This window comes from Macrobrachium nipponense, chromosome 3 (assembly GCF_015104395.2).
Source record: "Macrobrachium nipponense isolate FS-2020 chromosome 3, ASM1510439v2, whole genome shotgun sequence".
In the NCBI taxonomy this organism is placed as follows: domain Eukaryota; kingdom Metazoa; phylum Arthropoda; class Malacostraca; order Decapoda; family Palaemonidae; genus Macrobrachium; species Macrobrachium nipponense.
The window spans coordinates 72,962,150-72,984,433 of NC_087202.1; the positions used below are offsets into that span (position 1 = coordinate 72,962,150).

At 37.3% G+C, this 22,284-nt stretch overlaps 1 protein-coding gene and 1 long non-coding RNA gene across 3 annotated transcripts in view; one reads left to right on the plus strand and one right to left on the minus strand.

Moving 5' to 3' along the window:
- LOC135221806 (uncharacterized) overlaps nt 1–22,284 on the minus strand; it is a 938,326-nt gene that overhangs the window by 890,958 nt on the left and 25,084 nt on the right. The window lies entirely within an intron of this gene.
- Nucleotides 195–8,340, plus strand: LOC135222218 (uncharacterized). Of its 2 annotated transcripts, none has more exons than XR_010316223.1 (3): nt 195–415; nt 1,961–2,124; nt 8,194–8,340. It is a non-coding gene; the product is annotated as an uncharacterized LOC135222218 (long non-coding RNA). The 2 variants fall into 2 exon arrangements; XR_010316224.1 differs by lacking the exon at nt 8,194–8,340 and adding an exon at nt 6,563–7,249.

A 22,284-nucleotide genomic window follows, 5' to 3' on the forward strand; every position in this document is an offset into this window, starting at 1 on the left:
TTTTGTGTGACAAAATCCACTGTTAAGCTACCGTACGAAAGGAAATTTCATTCTTACTTAAGACCTCATTGCGTTTGGGTCTCTCTCTCTCTCTCTCTCTCTCTCTCTCTCCTCTCTCTCTCTTCTCTTCTCTCTCTATATATATCTCATCTCTCTCTACTTCTCTATCTCTTCTCTCTCTCTCCATATTTGATTTTACAATTAACGTAAAGATTTTATAATACGTAGTTGTTGGTCACTCGTATAAATTTCAGATTTGATATTTCTTAAGAGTTATTTAGTATTATTTAGAGCTTATTGTGGAGTCTGAACGAACACTGTACAAGTGTGTAACGGCACCTTTTCTTTTTTTAAATATTGTGAATTGTGTGGTGAAATTTCTCAACTAGGTGCAGCAGAAACAATTGGTACCAAGGTAATGTTTTATTACAAGGCTTATTAATTGCAACTAATAGTTACAGTGGTTTGGAGAAAGATTTCAATTTTTGCACATTGCAAATTTTTGTTTTGGGTTTGTTTCATTTGAAGTGAAATTTTGTGCATTTATCCAATTTTCTTATTGAAGCGATTTTTTGTGCATTTGTCCATTTTCTTATTGAAGTGTGTGTTTTTATTTTATATTCTGTGTGATTAGTGCTTTTTACAATTTGGGTATTTTCCACATTTTACTGTATATTCATTTGCATTCACAATTTGATTAACTTAGTTGTTTTCATTAATTAATCGTTGCACATTTAATTGAATTTAACATTTGTGAATTAATTTGCATTTACTTAGAATTCTTTTCAAGTTTTATTGTTATATAGCACTTGTGAAATAATTTCCAATTTTTAATTATTGCCTAATGCTTTTGAATTTCGATTATTTAATCAATTTTCTTGATTTTTGTGATAAATTAACTTTGATTTCATTTTACTTAACTAATTCAAGAATTAATTAAACTTTGTGTTGTTTTCAAGTAACAGTAAATTTCCCTGAGATTGTGAATTTCACTCATAATTTTGAGTTTAATAAATTTTTATATTTAAAATCTTTATAAGTTTTCTTTTTCACCAGTATATAAGTATATTTTTGTATAGGTATAAACATAGAGTGGTAATTGGGCTGTTTTCCTTCAATTTAATTGAAGTGAGTTAGAACCAGGGGAGTACTTAGACTTTTGAAATCAGGGAAATGCTTAGACTTTTCAAGTTGTTGATGGAGTGATGCCCTTAATTAATTTAATTACAGATAAGATTACCTCACACCTGTTTTAATGAACTTAGTCTGATTTTCTGCAATACTGGTTAGTTGTTTAAGGGACCACTGTTGCCTTTAGAGTATTCAGTCGTATTTTACCTGTAATGAAGGTTCAGGTGCCTGGCTGTTGCGAGGTACTCATTTAATTAATGGTAAGCGTACTAACCAGATACTTGGCACTTCGTCACAATATATATATATATATATATATATCTATATATATATATATATATATATATATATATATATATATATATACATACACACACAATATATATATATATATATATATATATATATATATATTATATATATATACCGTATATATATAAAGCCCAAAATTTCGAAGGGTAAATTAGGATTCATGAGACTTTTCACCAATGTTCTAATATTTTCGCCATAGCTACTCGTACATTAATGTTTTTACAGTGAGTGCAGTTATTTTTTTTTATTCTAATATTTAATCATTTAAAATTATTATCATTAGCAAAGGCATTTATTCACCACTTAATCGCAGCCCTTGGCTTGCTCTTTCACTTATTTCCTTTAATCCTTTCCAGCAATTTAGCGAATGTGTTATGGATAAAAAAAAACAATTTTGAAGTGACCTGGTGTTGGGAGTGAAAATTTCAAGTAACTGAAGAGATTGACAGTGACTTTCTTGCGGACAGTCACTGACTACTGAAGTATTTTTTACATTGACAGTTATATCTCTTTTCAGGGAATTCTATTGTATACCCTTCAAGGAGAACCATTGGAATCTGTTTATGATACCCACTGCTACTTATTATTATTATCATCAACGTTCGACGAATGTCCAGATACCAACAGCCTACGGAACTGGAATTACCATTTGGAAAGGAGGCTTCCAGTCGAACTTTCCAGGTAAAGATTAGGGATGCCCGTTTCCAGTTACTTTTGCCATTTAAAACTGGTTCATAATCATCTTATTTCTGAGTATAATAATACCCAATTAGTAAAGAAATAATGTACGGTGCTAGGCTTCGAATTTTTTTTATTGTTTGTATGGTGTTTATACGTTGCATAGAACCAGTGGTTATTCAGCAACTAACTCCTCAGTGGAATGCCCGAGAATCGAACTTGCAGTCACCGAGGTGGCAGGCCAAGACCGAAACGACCACGCCACTGAGGCGCTGCTTCGACTTTTTTTTATCTCTTATTGTGGCAGCAAAACTTCATGTTCATAGCCGCAAAGAAAATAAATGCTCTCGTGATAATGTAAAGATAAGATAAGGATTTGTTAAGGGATACTTGTATCATATTAAAATCCGGTTTCTATAGAATTTAACTTATGAAGGTTATGTAGGAAGAACGTAATTTTTTGCAGGAACTGCCCACTGAAAACGTTTATAACCCACAAATTCTTCTCTTCCATATCTGATCACCTGCTATAATAAATCAACAACAATACTGAATCCATCTTTAGTTCAATATAGGTCTTAATTTTACAGTAGTTAGTTTTTTACGCATCATCCAGATTTTAAACATTTCTTCCTCTTAGCTTCTCTTAGCAAAAAAAAGGCCCCGAAACGAAAGTACACAAGACATTGCTAAGAAAAGCGCCCAGAAGAATGTCGCTCAGGATAAAAAAAAAAGCGCCCCAAGGCGAAAGTACACAAGACATTGCTAAGAAAAGCGCCCAGAAGAATGTCGCTCAGAAAAAAAAAACAAAAAAAACAAAAAAAAAACAAAAAAAACAAAAAAAAAACAAAGGCCCCAAGACGAAAGTACACAAGACATTGCTAAAAAAAGCGCCCAGAAGAATGTCGCTCAGACAGCAAGAAACAAGGGCTAGAACAAACCTCTAGCATGATGAAAGCATATTGGAAAGATGTTAAAGGTCCTTCACATTACTTTTTAATATGTTTCAATACACAGATTCAATTAGCCCCAACATCGGGTGATATGGTTCCCGTGGTAGCAGTTACCAACAACACGGCAATTGCAGAAATTGCAAAAATGAACTGCAAACAAGTACAATATATAGATAAAAAGTAAACCACGCCAACTGGGAATCCTTGGCTGTTTGCTGCGTATGATCAATGAAGTCTAACAAAAATTTACACCCCTGTAAGTATCCTTGACTGTGTATGATCAATGAAGTCTAACAAAAAATAAGACAAGACCAGCAAAATCTTCGTAGAGAACAAAATTAAACCTTAAAAGGCTAAAATAAAATTAAAAAGAAATAAATCTGCTTTTCATACAGGAGACCGCCTAAATGACAGCCCCAGGAGTATAGGCAGCAGTATAATTCAAAATCACTGGTTCTTTACCAACTACTCTAGATAAAGCGTCAAATAGGCAGATTAGCCTTAATCCTACAGAACCGAATAAAAAAAACATACACACACACTTGGATCTGTTCCAGCTGGAGATTTTTTTTTTCCCGAAAGCTCTCATCCGAGAAGAGTAAACATCCGATGTATATGTTGTCTTAAGCCAGGCAGCCGGGGAAGAGGCACTGCACTTTACATATGAGCAGACTCAAAGTGAGCTGATCAATAATGTTAGAAAAGACAAACTGAATGGGTGATTTTTAGAAGTCAGTAAAGTGTTTGGTATTGTACTCACAAAAGAAACTGAATTTTGCTTTTATCCCATTGAAGAAATGACGACGGGACAAAAGGAAAACGCACACTTCGTAATAGGCAACAGAATCTTCCGTGATGATTGTGGCGAGTGGGCTTCGGAAACAAAGAAAATTTAAATGAGTATGTGGCATTTATTTCATTTTTTAACAAACTGTACTTTATTGTAAACTTCAGAAAAAGTGACTGCCTTCCATTAGATAGTATTGTTATTAGCCGCATATCATCCAGTCACTGCTGAGTAACAGACTTTTCTTTCTTGAAATGGACGGCAGGAGAAGCAGATGGCGAAAACAGAAAAACGGCCTCCCACAAGGGTGTGTGTTGGCCCCAGTGCTTTTCAACATCTACACCAAAGATCAACCACAGTTTAGAGATATCCACAGATTTATATATGCAGATGATCTGTGCCTAGCCACACAGTCAGAGTCATTTACTATCATCGAAAGCAAATTATCAGATGCTTTGAAAGATCTTAATGAATACTACAAGCACAACTTCCTAAATGCCAACCAAGATGAAACACAGGTACTACCTATGTGCTTTCCATCTTAAAAACTAACAGTCAATGATAAGAAACTGAGGAATGATAGCTTCCCCGTCTATTTATGCGTTACATTAGACCGAACACTATCTTTTTTGGAGCATGTAAGGAAAGTAAAGAAGGTAGCTACCAGGAATAACCTCCTTAACAAACTTGCTAATTCAAATTGGGGAACAAACCTCAAACCCTAAGACAAACAGCTCTGGCACTTACTACTCCACTGCCGAATACTGCTCACCAGTCTAGGAAAGGTCATGTCATTCCCATAAAGTTTACGCCGAACTCGAGCATGTCGCATTATTACTGGGGCCCTAAGACCAACACCCCTTCCAGTACTCTATAGATTGGCAGGCATTGCACCACCGAACATCCCATTCAAAGACCCAAAAATATAAATGGGTGAGGCCATCCAGAGCCCATGGAACAAACCTTTGTAGAAAGGATTGGGTTACTCTTAATCGAGCAAGAGCTAGAGTTGGAAGGATTGGAGACAATCTTCATAAGTGGGGTCTTGTCCTCTCTGGATCACATACTTCGTGGGTGTGAACATGGACCAATCTGTACAGATTTGGACCTCTACGAATGTAATCAGGCCGCTATGCAGTGGATCTCGAATTTTAACATAGGGCCCCGTTCGTTGTTAGATGGGATACAAACGCTGCGGTGACCGTGGTGCTGTGGTCTTTCCTCGGGGATACAACAAAACACAGATTACGTGGAAACACCTCGTAGTGGATACAATGTTGGCGCGATAAAGAGATGATGATGATGATTACCCACAGGGCAAGATGACTGGTTGTTAGTATCTAATCCATTCTCATCATCGAATATCCTGGATGCAGGATGATTTAACACTCTTCTTCTGCTGCTGCTTATTGGGCGGAATAGATCGTAGCGAGAGACAAGAAGTGATACAAAGTAAACGAGCGTATACACAGTACAAAATACATGAGCATCAAGGCTAAGCATACAATAACATGGCAATACTGTGCAATGTCTACATAAGTATCTTACATTGGGGTGTTACATAACATATTTTGCACTTACAAACCAGACATACATGACAGCTCCCTCCTCCAACTGAGAAACATACCATAACGCTCCCTTACATCGGATGTGGAGAAAATGCAACAATTGTTTTACTCTGAAACAAACTCCAACATTAAGAGGTAGTGACATTGTCTAATAAGGTCCTGAATTTGAGCTGAATTTGAGGAGTGCCGTATTCAAACAATAGTTATGACGTACCTTGGAAAGGAAACTTTCTTGGTAGATCTAGCCAACATGGAAGCAATCAAAATCCTAATGTATACTACAACTGGATTCACATTTGGAAAAACTATCCTTGAAAGTTTAGACTTAGCACATAATTTATAATAGCAACTACATAAAGGACGCAGGCATCATAAGAAAAGAAAATGGACTCGTTCCACACACAATAGAACAACTAGAGGATAGCCACTTCTTGCATGGTTGAAAAGCCACTTCTTGCTCGGGTGAAAAAAAAATTTTTTTTTTTTTAAGTGGTCAGATTAAACTCAAGTTTTATTCTTAACTTTTATTCATAGCTTAGTCCCTTTCAGAACTTTCAATTAAGTAGTTTTACCGCATGTACCTCCAATAGTTTTAAAACATCAGTAAAAATTATTTATCTCCAATCATGCTCGACCTTGTTCACTCAAACTGTGATGGATCACAATTATCAAAGTTATTACAAAATATATTACAAAATTTGTTTCGCCTACGCTTGGTAAGACAAAAGCAGGATTTCCAGAATTCTTGGTTGGTTCAGATAGGGAGTATGCTATTACATACGCAGTTCAAAAATGCTTCCAAAGCACCACCTTTTTTGTCATTTAGAAGAATGAGTCTAGAGACTGCTTCAAAAGAAAATGGTATTTAGTTAAAAGCGCATGGAGTACATGAAGTTCTTGTTGGCAAGAATGACAACGAGACTAATAACTAGAATTCGACTCTAGAAACGCTATCAACAAGAAGTAGGTAGATCCTTAACCTAATCTGACTCTAAAAAGGCTATCAACAAGTGGATGGATCCATAACCTAATTTGACTCTAGAAAGGTTATCAACAACAAGTAGGTTGGATCCATAACCTAAGTTCATGGCCCTTCTCCAGACGAAACTTATTCCCTGTATGTGTCTCTGCAGCCGAGTGCTTGAATCACAGTAGTAGAAGCGGTAACAAATCTCTTGAATGGAAAAACAACCATTGCGACTTCTTGAAAATGGACAACAGCTGGAAACCATCAAATTAACTGGCCCGTTGACAACATTGTGGAAACCTTTACAATCAATGAACAAAAAATGTACCATTCCATTTCTGGAGGAAACTTTATATGTCACGTCAGATGAAGAATCCAGGATGCAACTAAGAAGTACGAGTAGCCCACAGTATATCTTTGGCCTCAAGCGGAACATTCCTCTCCTAAACATGTTCTGTAAAAATTTCAAAGGCATCATTGCATTGCAAGAAACGCTCCTCTGGCCACATGACCTTGCCATATGCGATTCAATTCATGAAGACTTCAGAACCTTCTCGACTTCATCGATGCAAGTTACAGACCAAATCCTAGCCGGTCGCCCGAAAGGAGGCCTTTCTTTCCTGTGGCACAAATCGTTAGACAATACGATAAAGGTGATGACCTACAGGAGTGACAGATTGCTGGGGATTCAAGTGACAATAGGGAACTCTAAAATCCTAATTATCAATGTTTATATGCCATGGGAAAATAACAATAATTTTGATCATTACTGCATGATCCTAGGGGAGTTACACAGTATTATTCATGATTCTCCAGCTGATCATATTTGTATAATAGGGGACCTTAATTCACACCCCACAAAACAATTTTATAATGAACTTACTCGCTTCTGTCAAAATCATGCTCTCCCAATTAGCGATGTTTGGCTCCTCCCTCCCTCCTCTTATTCATATGTACATAATAGAGCGGACGCTATTTACAACTTCCTGGCTGGACCACTGCATCACATCCCCACAACTTCATGATTCTATTATGACCTGCAATATTCGCTATGAACCTTGCAACGGGCTACGATCACATCCCATTACAGGTGTCATTCAGTACCCCATCCCTCCCTACCGTGAACCCCCTAACTGATCGCCCACCAGCGGTAAACTGGGATTTTAAAAACCAAGAGAAAACCAGATACTTTAGAGCGACCACGGAAACCAGGTTGCGGTCAATAGTTCAACCGGCAGACGCCTTACTTTGTACTAAACACAAATTGTAGAAATGACCCACCACAAGAGGGATCTGAATGAATTCTATTCGAACATAATCTCCGCTTTGCTTGCTTCGGGCAGGACTGCCTACAGATTTCGTCAAGGTAATTCTCGTAATATTCCTGGATGGAATGACTTGGTTAAAGATCTGTATACATACTCACGAGAAATGTTTTTACTGTGGAGGCAAAATGGTAGCCCCAGGGAAGGGCACACTGCATTGCTAATGAGACAGGCGAGCGCAGTTCAAACTTGCTCTTAAGCACTGCAGGTTATATGAAAAACAACTAAGAGCCGATGCAATGTCTAGAAACTTAGAATCTGGTGATTATCCTCGTCTTTGGAAAGATATCCAGTCTTTAAATCCCAAAACTAAAAAGCTATTCACAGAGAATAGGGGAAGCAGTCGGAGACGAAGCTATTGCAAGTATGTGGGGCGATCACTTCAACAATATCCTGAATTGCATAAATGATCAAGATTCCCGAAAGGATGTAGATAACCTCCTTACTGACAACATTCAATTTCATTTTGCAGACCGTTTTACGCCAGGTAACATCAGCGATGCCATAAACAGCCTACCTAATAATAAATCGCCCAGCTGTGATGGTCTTCCTGCAGAGGCCTTCAAACTCTGCCATCCGATAATTTACATTTTGCTAGCTGCCCTATTCAATGCATGCATAATTCCCACCGGTTTCTTCCAGACTCCCTACTCTAGTTCACTTGATAACCATTAATCAAAAACAAGCTAAGGATGCAGCTGACCCTGGCAAACTACCGGCCGATTGCAATCACAACGATCGCATCGAAGATACTTGAGTCTGTTCTTCTAGTGAGACTTCTCCCCTTTCTACACACCACTGACAACCAGTTCGGGTTTAAAGCAAACCACTCAACCAACACCTGCATCTACATACTGAAAGAATTGCTGAACTACTACCTATCATCAGCCTCTCCTGTTTTCCTTTGTTTTGTAGATGTGAGAAAAGCATTTGACAGAGTAAACTACCTGAAGCTCTTCCTGAAGCTGCATAAAAGGGGCACACCCCTATATCTAATTGGCATTTTACATTGCTGGTTCTCCACACAGCAATTCTGTGTCAAATGGGGAAACGAATTATCTTACAACCTTCGGACTCCCTAAACGGGCTTCGGCAAGGGGGCATTCTCTCTCCATACCTGTTTAATACGTACACAGATGCCTTGAACGTCAAACTGAACTCGCTCCCAATCGGATGCACTGTCAATGAAACAACTATAAACAACCTCTGTTACGCCGACGATATGGTTCTGATTTCCCCATCAGTGCAAGGTCTCCAACGACTCATCGACACTTGCCGCCAATATGCAGAGGAATTTGATATAATCTACACGAAACCAAGACCAGTGCATGTCGCTGCTCCGAGATCGCTTAAGCATATTGCAGAACCTCAAATTTTCCTCGGAAGCCATCGGCTGGAATTTGTGCACGAATTTCCGTACTTGGGTCACATTATCACCGACGACCTAAAAGATACGGCAGACATTGAACAGAGGCGTCGTAAACTATGTGCAGCGGGCAACATGATTGCAAGGAGGTTTGCCTTCTGTCACCGAGACGTGAAAACTGCTGCTCTTCCGCTCGTACTGCTACAGTATCTATGGGTGTTCCCTCTGGACGAACTATACCGAGAGACCATGCGACGCATCACTGTTGTGCACAATGACATTCTGAGGCGCCTCACAAACACTCCCCGCTACCACTCCGCCACACAGATGTTCATAGAAAACCACCTGGACAATTTAAAAATCATTGTTAGGCGAACAATGTCCAGTTTGGTAACCCGAGTGAGAAACAGCAGCAACTCGCTCATACAAAGCATCCTAAGGAGTGAAGCAAGAAAGAAAATCAATTGTGGGAAGATGGGAAAATGAGGCCTTTGTCCCCTAAAGGACTTAATCTCTGTATTGGCAAGATGTCATCTGCAGTTTTTGTCATTATTACATTTATTGCTGATATTTTAATTTTTCATTATTACTGTGATTACTATCAAGTTAAAGTTTTATTTACATTTAATTTATGTATTAAGCCCTCTGGACCTGACTACTGTAACCACCTAAGGTCTCTAGTTGAAATTTGAGTTATATAATATATGCACCATCTGTTATTACTCTCAATGCATATTTTTTTTTTCTCACCAATATTATTACTGTTATTACCAGTATGATGATTACTAGCTTTTATGCTACCTCAGCTACCTTGTGGATAAGTGCCGATTATTCATTTTCTTTTTCTATTTTATCATGTCACATGTATCTAGATTGTGTTTGCTACTGTCTGTATTTTGTATATTCAATGTATATGGCCCCGAGCCGAAATAAAGCATATTATTATTATTATCATTATTATAAACCCAAGCAGAAACATCAAAGTACAAGTGATTTGAACTTTGAAATATCACCAACTACTTGACTAGCCAAAGGGCCAGAACATGAAGCAAGCAAAAAACGAGAAGACATAAAAAATATCCTAGGAACTACAAATTCAGTCCATTATCTGAAGTGTTTCACATTCTTGTATATATTTCAGTGATCACAGCATTAGCATTCAATCGATCATTTGGGACAACGTTCTGGTCCTTAACTGATGCACTAAATCTCCTATCCGCATATATATGTAAGACATAGGGTTTTGATTAATTATGTATTGTTCGTGCATTCTCTGTAACCTGTGGAATGTGGAGGACAGTGCAGAGTAACGACCTGAGAGTAGCTGATCAATGAGTTTCTAGGGGATGGCGTGAGATAAAAATGCTTAGTTCGTCGAGTCAATGTACGACAGTTTATGAACTCTTCCCAAAGTGCCTTTGTGAAACTAGATGCAGCTAGAACCGCGAGGTGCTAGCGAACTGTGTGTTCGTATGTGCGTGTGCGCCTCTTCTATTCATAATGCCAAGTTTATGGGAAGACTTGCACAGACATTCGGGGAGGAAGGCGAAGCCATGATGGCAGATGCCAAAGTGTTTTTATTTATCAGTGAGTGATATTCCGGTTGGGAATGGGTAAGTGTTACCTTTACTTTAGCCAAAGGGGTGGCTTGTTTGATATCTTGTAAGATGTTCCATTTTATTAACTTTGTCTTTAAACTTGTGTGTGTACTTACCGGAATGTGTTCTGTATCTTTGGCAGATGGTTCTGGATTTCTGTGGGACAGAGTTCCCAGGGAAAGGTGTGACCTTTTGGGTGACTTGACAATGAGTTGTTTTAAGTTAGTCTGTAAGACTGGATTACTTAGTTAATTGATTTATTCTTGTAAATAAACGTTATGTTATGATGCAACTCTCTCATTTTCATTACCTGTTAGAATGGAGAGAGAGAGAGAGAGAGAGAGAGAGAGATGTGGGGTGATTGCCGGGAGAGAGAGAGAGCCTGTGTATGAAATGGGTGTGGAGGTCTGCCTTCCGTTTCGTGTCCACGCTTACCGTATGAAATACATGGCGGTTTCCCCACGTAATAGTGGTGGCAGACGGTTAAAAAGGGGATATAGAAAGTTTTCTTGTTTTTTTATGCCTAGGAACGCCAATGTAGAGATGGTTGGCCAGTTAGAAAAAGGGGTAGAGAAAATGTCCGTCCGTGAGATGGGGGGGATGAGGAAAGATTTTCTATTAGAGTCATCAAATTTGCTCGTACCAAGATTCTTCAGGGTGGGAGTCGTGAGACAAGCAACTCAGTCTAGTTTGTAAGTGAGTGTTGCTAGTGGTCATCTCACCGGTCGCGTTTGTATTGTGCCGACGAGATTTACGCGTTTTTACGAAGAATTTCGAGTTCTTTTTTCCCATTATGGAGTGGTGAGTGTTAAACTATTGTTTATCAAAAAGGAGTGGGTTTTTGTTTAAATATTTCAGGGTTATGGGATTGGTTCAAGAGGTCAATAATTTTTCTTGTCTTTGCTCCATAGTGACGTGTTTTCTTTATTCACGCGTGTTTATAATGGACGTATGCATTCGTCTTTGTTTAAAACATAGGAGTGTATTTTTCTATGCATGGGAACTGTGCTTATATAAGCAGATTTGGCTTAGTGACACAGAGCGGCCACAATTTTAAGGGCTCAGCATATTTCTGCAGAGAGGCGCCTTGCATTGCGAGGGTGTACGGGCATCCCTTGGGAGGGTAGTTGCATGGGTACCACTAGCCTCACTCGAGAGATAGTGCAGGGGAGGGTATTGCGAGATGGGGATACTACTGGTATGCCTCGAGCTGTTCTGCCGCTCGACTGAGGGGTTGTTCTCAGGGGGGGAGAAATTTTTTTGTCTCAGTGTGGGTGAACTTCCCCTTTTCCTTTTTTTTTTCTTTGTGTTGGAGATGGGTCTGGCCTTGACATTGGATGCTAAGATATCAGCTGATTGATTAGTTGATGAAGTGAAATGCCCGTAGAGTCTTTTTTTTAGAAAAGATATTTTTTTTTTTTTTTTCTCTCCCTTGGATGAAGAGAAAAGGAAATAGAAAGAGATTTTTCTTTTCCGAAAATGAGGGGAAAAGTAGTTAACATGCACGGGATGTGTTATATGTTTCTTTGTGCCTTGAAAGACACAAATATAAGGGGGATACACAGATTATTTTTTTTATTGTGTCGGAGAAATTACTTTGAAATGCCGATGATTGGTGTTGTATCTGTGTTGTGTGGCAATGGTGTTATGTCATGGTGTTGCATGCGGGAGAAATTGTATGTCATAAGATTCAGCATTACTGTTGTATGCTATTTGAATTTCACCCTTTGCGAGAGAATTATTGCTTTGGAGAGTTATTATTATTATTATTATTATTAATAATTGTTATACTTGAGATGTGTCACGGGGGGTTTGCTTAAGTATAATTATCATTACGGGAGAATTGTTTTACGAGAGATTTGAGATATTTCATGGGAGATTATTCAATAATTATTACAGATAATTATTCAAGGAGAATTATTACAATAAATTAATGGGAGAAGTCTTGTGTTAATTATTTGTTCAGTTTTTGTAACTTTGGAGAATATTTCAGTGATTCACGGGGATGAGTTTTGCTGAATCTTGATGAATCTGGCTGAATCATGGTGAATTGTGTGAGTTTTGCTGAATTTTGTGCTGAATTTTTGGAGAATGGACAAGCATTAACTTTGGTGTTAATTTTTGTACTGATACTGATGATTTTGATGATAGCAATTTTTTTTGGTGATTTTGTGATAATGATATTTCTGATACTGATTTTTTATATACTAACACGTGGGTGTTTTAATGCTGTCAAGGGAGGTGAAATCTTTTGTGATTATGGGAAGAACTAACAACACATTGTTTTAGTTTTTTTTTCTTTTTTTTATGAGTTCAGCAGATAATTGCTTGACATCTAGTGAGTTACGAGATAGTTAATGGTGCTGTTGATTTTTCTTTTCTCCCTTTTTTGAAATTAGCCATCGCTGACACAAGTTTTTTTACCATGGGTGAATTTGAATTTATTTTTTTTCTCCAGTTAGTGTGAATATTATCTCAGTTCATGACTTAGAGTCATTTAAGAGAACGTGTTCGTGTTTTAGCTATTTGATGCTATAGAGTAATATAGGGGAGATTTTCTTGCATTTTTTGAATGCATACGTAATGGCACTACATTTTTTCTCTGGATATTTGTGTTCCAGAAATTGTGAGTTTTCTTGCACAATACCCTTGTTGTATTTGTGACAACTTTGTGAGAGATAGGAAACTTGGTTAAGTTTTCTAATGGCTATGTCATAGTGCATATGGGGAAGTCTTTGCTTAGACACTGTGAGTTGGGAGTTCTGTTATAATGACTTGTGGCACATTGGTGGTTTTTTCTAGAATTTTCTAGACAGTTTTATTTGCCGAGTTTTTGCCCTTTTTTAGCAGTTATGCTAAACGGAGAGAGTTTTTATAGTTTTTGACATTGAGTTATTCTCTGGAGAATTGGAGTTATAATTGAGTTATAATTGAGATATATTATTTTGGGAGAGATAATTGGAGGTATATATTATTTGGAGTTGATATTTTGATATATAATATATGGGAGATGTATATTTTTGGCCATTTTTGATATTTGCCAATGTGGTATGAGCTATGTTTAGTTCAATTATTTTGCAGCCATCTTTGTTGCAAATGGAGACACATATTTGGAGATTATGGGGCAATATTTGTGAGTGTGTGAGTTAGATGCCTTGAGTGCACATTTTTTGGAGATATATTATTTGGAGCCTTGTTTTGTTCCACATGGAGTTATTGTGGAAATAGAGGTAAATATTTTGTATTTGCCGAAATAGAGGTGATTATTCTCTATTCTTGGAGTGGTGTTTTTTTTCTACTGACATGTGGCTTTGGAGAAATAAGAGAATAATATAAGGGGGTTGGTTATTAACCAAATGGAGGAAATATTTCTATAACCGGAGTGGTGTTATTATTGATATGGTGTCTCATAATGGAGTTGGAATTAATCTTGGGCGGGTGACTCTCTTTTTTTTGTGGTTATGGAGTTTTTTTGAGCAAAGAGAAGTTTTCTGTGGTTCTTTTTTTTTGATTTCGTGACTATTTAGAGGCGAATGGCATTACTGCATTACGAGTTATTTGGAGATGTGTGTGCATTTTTCATGTTCACAAGTGTGTTATTCTTGGAGAAATATAATTTGGGAAAAGTCATGTTGAGAGAATAAGTCTTCGAGACAAATTTTTGAACACATTAGTCATATCCTGGAGTTAATTCTGTGAAATGTGTCAGTTAGACCTTTTTTCTTGAGAATCATGAGTTTCCAAACTTATGTGTCTGACTAGACCATTTTTGTGCTGTTGTTTGAGCATGCGTCCGCAGGTGATTTTTCTGCTGACAAGCGATGTGATGAGCCGTGTGCTGAGCGTGTGCTGATTCTTTTCTTCTGATGGTGACAGATCAGAATTTTTGCAATATCTGGAAATGTGGCTATAGCATTTCACGAAAGCGCATGTGTGAGAGTTTGCTTTCTGGCAAATTCCATAACTTTACATGGAGCATTTCTTGGGGAAAACGCGGGAGTTATGCATATTATACATGTATTATGTATTTTTGTGATTGGGGAAATCTACTTATGATTATTCTTTTTTTTTTATTATTTTTCTTCCTTTTCCTATGAGAGATATGATTTGGGGATTGAGCTTAAATAACATTTCTTTTTTGGACGGGAGATTTGATTTTACCGGGAGGTGTAATTTTTCGAGGGTTGCTATTTACGAAATGGGAGTTTGACATTAAGTCTCATTGTGATTAATTATTGAGCAGTAAAGGGGTTTTTGCTGTTAAAAGTTGGAGATTTTTACTGATTTTGTGGGTTGTCAGAACTAGAGAGAATTTTTTGGGTCTGGGTGTTACGTGATTCTTTTCTTTCTTGGGCTTGTTACGAATTTTTTCTTTTTTTTTGTGAGCACATTCGAGTTCGAAATGTGAGTGCAGAATTCCGTGGAGTTGCTGTGATTTCTGAGTTGTGTGTGTGCTGATGTGCGAGTTTGGAGAATTGAATTGGAGAACTTGATGTTTCTTTTTCTTAGAGAGTTGTGATAATGACTTATCATTTTGGTAGTCATATTTAAGGGAGTTAATTGGGAGACGTTCAGTTAGTATTTCTGACCTTTTTGAGATCGTTGTTTGATAGAGGTAGTATGTTTGGGTTAATTTTCTTAGATTGACCAAAGACTTGACTGACATACTAACGCCCAAAAAGTCGTTCCCGACACCAGCAAGACGTCCACCAGCCGTGAAGAGAGGTTGCTGCCATGTTGTCCATGGTGATTACAAGTATTTCCACGTGGGTGTTCGAGAGAATTCTACAGCGTGTTTTTTGGGGATCTACAAGAAGCCGTGAGAGTCTTCTACGATGAGGGAGGCATTCCGTCTTCCTACAGTTGCTACAGCCTGCTTTTGCCTGTTGCTGTCTGTTCAGCTACTTGCAGACAAGCGAAGAGGGATATTCAAGAATCCTAATGCAGAAAATATGGGAGAAAATGCGTTTTGTGTTATTGGGAGATTAAAGCGTGATAAGACTTTATTTTATAATGCCAGAGACGTGCAGTTTTACTTATTTTGTTTTAAGCCGGCCAATGTTTTATATTGTATAAGCAATTTTGTTGCTAGCGGGAGCTAGCATATAGGTGCGAGCCGAGCAATCTGTAAGACATAGGGTTTTGATTAATTATGTATTGTTCGTGCATTCTCTGTAACCTGTGGAATGTGGAGGACAGTGCAGAGTAACGACCTGAGAGTAGCTGATCAATGAGTTTCTAGGGGATGGCGTGAGATAAAAATGCTTAGTTCGTCGAGTCAATGTACGACAGTTTATGAACTCTTCCCAAAGTGCCTTTGTGAAACTAGATGCAGCTAGAACCGCGAGGTGCTAGCGAACTGTGTGTTCGTATGTGCGTGTGCGCCTCTTCTATTCATAATGCCAAGTTTATGGGAAGACTTGCACAGACATTCGGGGAGGAAGGCGAAGCCATGATGGCAGATGCCAAAGTGTTTTTATTTATCAGTGAGTGATATTCCGGTTGGGAATGGGTAAGTGTTACCTTTACTTTAGCCAAAGGGGTGGCTTGTTTGATATCTTGTAAGATGTTCCATTTTATTAACTTTGTCTTTAAACTTGTGTGTGTACTTACCGGAATGTGTTCTGTATCTTTGGCAGATGGTTCTGGATTTCTGTGGGACAGAGTTCCCAGGGAAAGGTGTGACCTTTTGGGTGACTTGACAATGAGTTGTTTTAAGTTAGTCTGTAAGACTGGATTACTTAGTTAATTGATTTATTCTTGTAAATAAACGTTATGTTATGATGCAACTCTCTCATTTTCATTACCTGTTAGAATGGAGAGAGAGAGAGAGAGAGAGAGAGAGATGTGGGGTGATTGCCGGGAGAGAGAGAGAGCCTGTGTATGAAATGGGTGTGGAGGTCTGCCTTCCGTTTCGTGTCCACGCTTACCGTATGAAATACATGGCGGTTTCCCCATGTAATAATATTATATATATATATATATATATATATATATATATATATATATATATATATATATATATAATATGTGGAAAACAAAGTGTTCCACTGAATCATTTCGAACCAACTATCAGAGATATTTTTCGAGTTCTAGTCAGTAACATCCTGTTTCCTGCATATTTTCAAATGAATAATGCAAAATTTCAACCGGCTATTCAAAGCAGATGACCTCGCCCGATTTTTGCGTTTATATTTAAAATTGTTAATAGGGGTATGGCAACAGTATAACATACACTGTGGTCTATTGATAGAATACCAGAAATAGATATCCATGAGTTTTCGATCGTATAGTTGTAATCAAACAGCGCATGCATTTAAAGGTTAATAAAGTTACACGACCACCCTGTTACATTAAATTTCATGGTATGTTAGTTTCGACTTGATTTTCAGATGGAAGGTAGATTCGCAGCTGTTTTCACGTAACCTTCGTTTGTTTGACAAAAGTACATGCCAAGATCACATATACATAGTTCAGGATTACAGGGTTGCTTGATTTTTATTCTTAATGACTTTATACCTGGGTTAAAATAATTACTACATTGCGATCTACAATATCCTGCAGTTACGTAAGTAGTTAGCACCACCCAAAGTATTTACTTGGCGGCTATCACTGTATTAAATTGAAATTCATAAAAAAAAACTTTTAAGAAATCTAGGTATAAATTTTCATCTAAGGACAGGATGACGAAGATACAGGTTGACCTCAATTTAAACACCAAACTCCGTTGGCGGTAGTTATCACGAATAAATGAGACATTCATTCACCGGCAGAGCATCCTATTATATTAGCATAGTCAGCCATCTACCATTTTCATTAACAATGAGTGTGTCGTTCTCTTCGACAGCAACGTATGGGTTCCTGAGGTATTTGAGCTACCCAGTTCTTACTTTCTAACCTTACTAAAGGAGCCGTGCCCTGACCTTGCAACAGGGACATCGCCCTCATTGGACACCCCCTCCCACATTACACTCATCCCCATTTTATGCAGCCAACATAAATTGTTTTATGTCTGTTAAGCAACAACATAAATTTGGGCAGAAATCAAGGAAAATTATATCGACCACGAATCAATTTACCTTGCACAGAGGTAGTTAAACTTGGGGGTGCAGAGTTATTCACCCGAAGCAGTAAATAAAACAAATGAACGATTATAAATACAGGATTTACAAAAATCACAAAAACAAGCACAGAAGAAAGTTATACAGACCACCAGATACAAAAGAATGAGGATTCATTACTGAAAGATTACTTAATGTATGATGAAGTAGGACGAACCATCTTTATGTGAAGACCTTCAACTGTGGAGTGATGACAGAATACAACAGGTTAGACGCCATTATAAGCATCTTAGATAATCAAGGTTTGATAAACCAGGTAAATAATCTAACCTAAAGATCTGCCCAAATACTTCACTTGGTCGAAGAGAAGGTAACAAAGCAGAGAACAATAGAGGTGGTTGTGGAAATCTTAAGAGATTACGCTAAAAAAAAAAAAACAGCAATCATTCTATACTAAAGTTGCCATTCAGCAGAAATTTCAAAAATCGGCTAAGACAGAAACTTCCTTTATAATGAAACTGAGGAATTATATATCACTCAAGACAACATTTTCGTCATCCCGGAGAGAGAGAGGGAGAGAGAATGATTACAGCTACATTCGTACATACACCGCCTATCCGTGTTCAAAGTTTCCACAATATTAGGTACTACACACACACACCTTCATATAAAACACCAGCACCGCATCCAATCCTTTATATTATCCTATAGCCTTTCATCTTGCCCGAACTTATGGCAATTCTTATTCCACAACATCAACTTAGCACTTTATGTCTCTTTCCTTTCCTTCAACTATCGTACTCCATTCTTTCCACAATATCAAACCATCTGGAAATCCTGTCTCCTCCTTTCACCTACAACAACCTTGCTACCATTTCTAAGTCTCTGAATTCTCATTCTTCGAGTGTTGTTATGCATTAGAAGTTCTTACAGTAACGCCTATTGATTTCATCCTTATTCAGGCGAACAATTACCTATTTCAGAACCTTTCCCTCATCTGGACACACATGACTCACGCTTGACAGCCACATTTTCCCGTTTCCCTAACACGTCCCTTGTAATCCCACTAAATCCTTATGTCTTTTCGTCTTCAACGTCTCACCCTTCCACTCGTTTCATACAGCTTTCTCTCAATCAGCACATTTTCAGAAACATTTCCCTTGGCATTGGCATCCCCACAAAACTTGAAAAGGCTTGCTCAATTTCTCCCCGTTTATTGAGTGCCTTCTTGATTGACTGACTGATTATGAAATTTAGGTCTTGAGGACCAAGTGCTGGAACCCATCAGGATTATTCAGCGCCCTAATGAAAATGAAATATATAAATTAGTATGATCAATTATGAATAAGTGAATGATATCAGTGTTCAAATATGAACGTAAAAAATTAAGAAATGGTGATAGATAAAACCAATAAAAAATAATTATACAAATTTTATATCTGAAAATATATACTTTATAAAAATGACAAAATTCTTTACTTAATATACTTCTCTTTATTCATTCTCCTGTATATTACGTATATATCCCTTTGTCTTGCAACATGCATCTAAAATAACATATTTCCTTTACTAACACCCCCCCCCTTTTTTTTTTTTATAATACTCCACGCTGCTTTTGTTACCTCTTCCTACTTTTCCTTGACGCCATGTGTTCTCTAGTAACTCTGACCTCATTCTCGAATTTTACACACACACACACATTCCTTTCACTTTTACTCAGCAATCTTTCATCTCTACCTAAATTCTCTTCTTCCTTCCTTACCAAACTCATTCGTCTTTATTTACATTTACACCCACATTTTAGCCCTTCTTCTACAACCTGAACTTTTACCTATCTCAATTTGCATTTCATTCAAATAATAATCACATCTATTTCTCTCCATTTGCCATAACAACCTCACAAACTTTTCCTCATTTTCTGTCTCCCAAGAGTCCGATACGTATTTATAAAATTATCTGGGAACCAAGTACTTTCGACATCCAGGCCCCTTTTCAAACATCTCCACAAGACAATCCGTTATCATTTACTACGGGAACCTCAAAAACAACAATACTAGTTCTTCTTTTTATTTTTTGTCCATCATCTTTCCATTTAAATCACCTGGTACACACACTCTTAAAGTAAGCCTCAACACTCAGTCACAGACTCGTTTCAAGGCCAACAAAAACTCGCTGTTGTTCTCATGCATTTACTTCTAGCTCATTCACACTACTACAACATACCGCCACACCAGTACCACTCATACACAACCATAGAACTGACGTGTTTGCCGTCTTTCATCAATCACCTGAATCCATCACACTACCAAGCGCTTCCCCTTCTGAAGTTCTATATCTTTTATGCACCACACAATCAATCTGCCCTGGTTACGCCTAAACACTAACTTTACACCATTGTTGCAACAGGTCTAAAGTCTTATACAACCGGTTTTACAATTTATATATGCACGTGTTTTCATTTTCTCCTACAATTGCAATTGACATTAGGTATGATCATGATAAGCTGGTAAGTGTGCCAGTGCACGACAATAACCTGCATTCAATAACTTTACGAGCAGTTACCGGAAAAGTTTAAATCAAAACAAGACTACAGAAGCAAGTAGCATAGTAAGAAAGGGCATATATGAGAGATATATAAACTTGTATATTGTGTACTCACGTAACTAACAAACATCACAGTTTAACCATTAGACATTGTAAAGATGGAAATCTTCCATTTAAATCTACGACAATACCTTTCTCTCAACCCTAACTACAAAAATGAAGGTTCGTCCGCCCCCGACGTCGAGTATCAGTTTCAGCTAATAAGCCTAGAATATTAGCCTATAAGCCTATGAGGTACATTTGTGTCTGCCTATGCCAAGGTCTGAATAGTAATGTATAGGCTAGTCTGGGTTAATGTATGGCAGCTTCCGAATGTATTGACACATCAATACTGTATATAGTAGTACACAGAGTAGTAATAACATTATTATTATTATACAATTGACACATTATTATTATACAATTGACACATCAATATTGTATACAGTAGTACACAGAGTAGTTATAGCATTTATTATTATCAAACAATGGAAATAGTTTTCACTGCAAAAATAAATAAAGTAAAAAAGCATACATAATTGTTGAAAATTTTCGTAAGTAAACATACCCCTGCAAAAGTCATTCCCATATAAATCATTCCATACCTTAGTAGAAATACCAGAGTCAAGTGTTTTTATTTCTTCCTGTAACGCATACACACACTACATAAATAAGTAAATCTACATAAAAATTTATATATATATATATATATATATATATATATATATATATATATGGATGAAAATAGTTTTTACTGGAATGCTCATTTAGCAACCCATATACATATTACATATAGTATAGAGACCCTTACAGAATATGTGTCATTCCGTTTCTATGAATAGTCCAACTCTGGATAACTGACTTCTCCGGCATCGACAGTTTGACCGAACCAGAGCTCTGACAAAACGTATACAGTACGGTTTTTATATCTGCTTGGATACATAATCAAGAGCCTTGTGTCAAGAACAAACGCCCCCCCCCCCCCCCCAACACCTCTATTTTAATCTCCCCAACATATCCACCCTGCTCTCCCCCTCCCTCTTTTACTAATTAGCTAGGCTCTGAGACTGAGTAAGGAGGTCATCGATCAGTTATTACATAACCAAGGGATGAAAACAAACATGGAAGCCGCTACCGACGTGGATTTTTTTATTTCATCTCTGGAGATCCACTTAATAATATAATGCGCAAAGGTTTTTTTCCCTTATATATATAATATATAAAATATATCATATACACACAATATATATATATATATATATATATATATATATATATATATATATATATAGATAGAGAGAGAGAGAGAGAGAGAGAGAGAGAGAGAGAGAGATAGATAGATGTGGTATATATATATATATATATATATATATATATATATATATATATATATATATATCTCTTACATTTATATATATGTGTGTGTGGTTTAATTTATACAAAGCAAAAATCATCTGTGGGTATCAGCCTTTATTGGTACAACTGAACAGAGCACCCGCACTAATCTTTATGGTAAATAAGTTATCACGGATATTTTCCGTTTCCAGAAAACTGTAAGTCTGAAGCATCCAAAGATCTTTTTCAAAGTGATGGGATTCCTTTTCCTAACAATGACAAGCATAACTTCAACCAATATTGTCTGGTTTGATATCCTGCTGAGAGAGAGAGAGAGAGAGAGAGAGAGAGAGAGAGTAAACAGTTTTACAGTATACAAACAACAACAGAATATTCGTTGCTTATCTGCCAAGTTACTCTTACGCCACATCCACCCAAGGATGGTCTTATCGCTGACTATTCGTCACATTATCTCCGCAACAACATTTCATATCCTGTCACTTTCCAACTACGCAGTACGATTTACATCAGTCTTTCCACGCAATGGTGGGGATATCCAAAATGCCCGAAATGTAAACCATGTTCATATCACAATCTGAATACCTTACCCTAATTCCTGG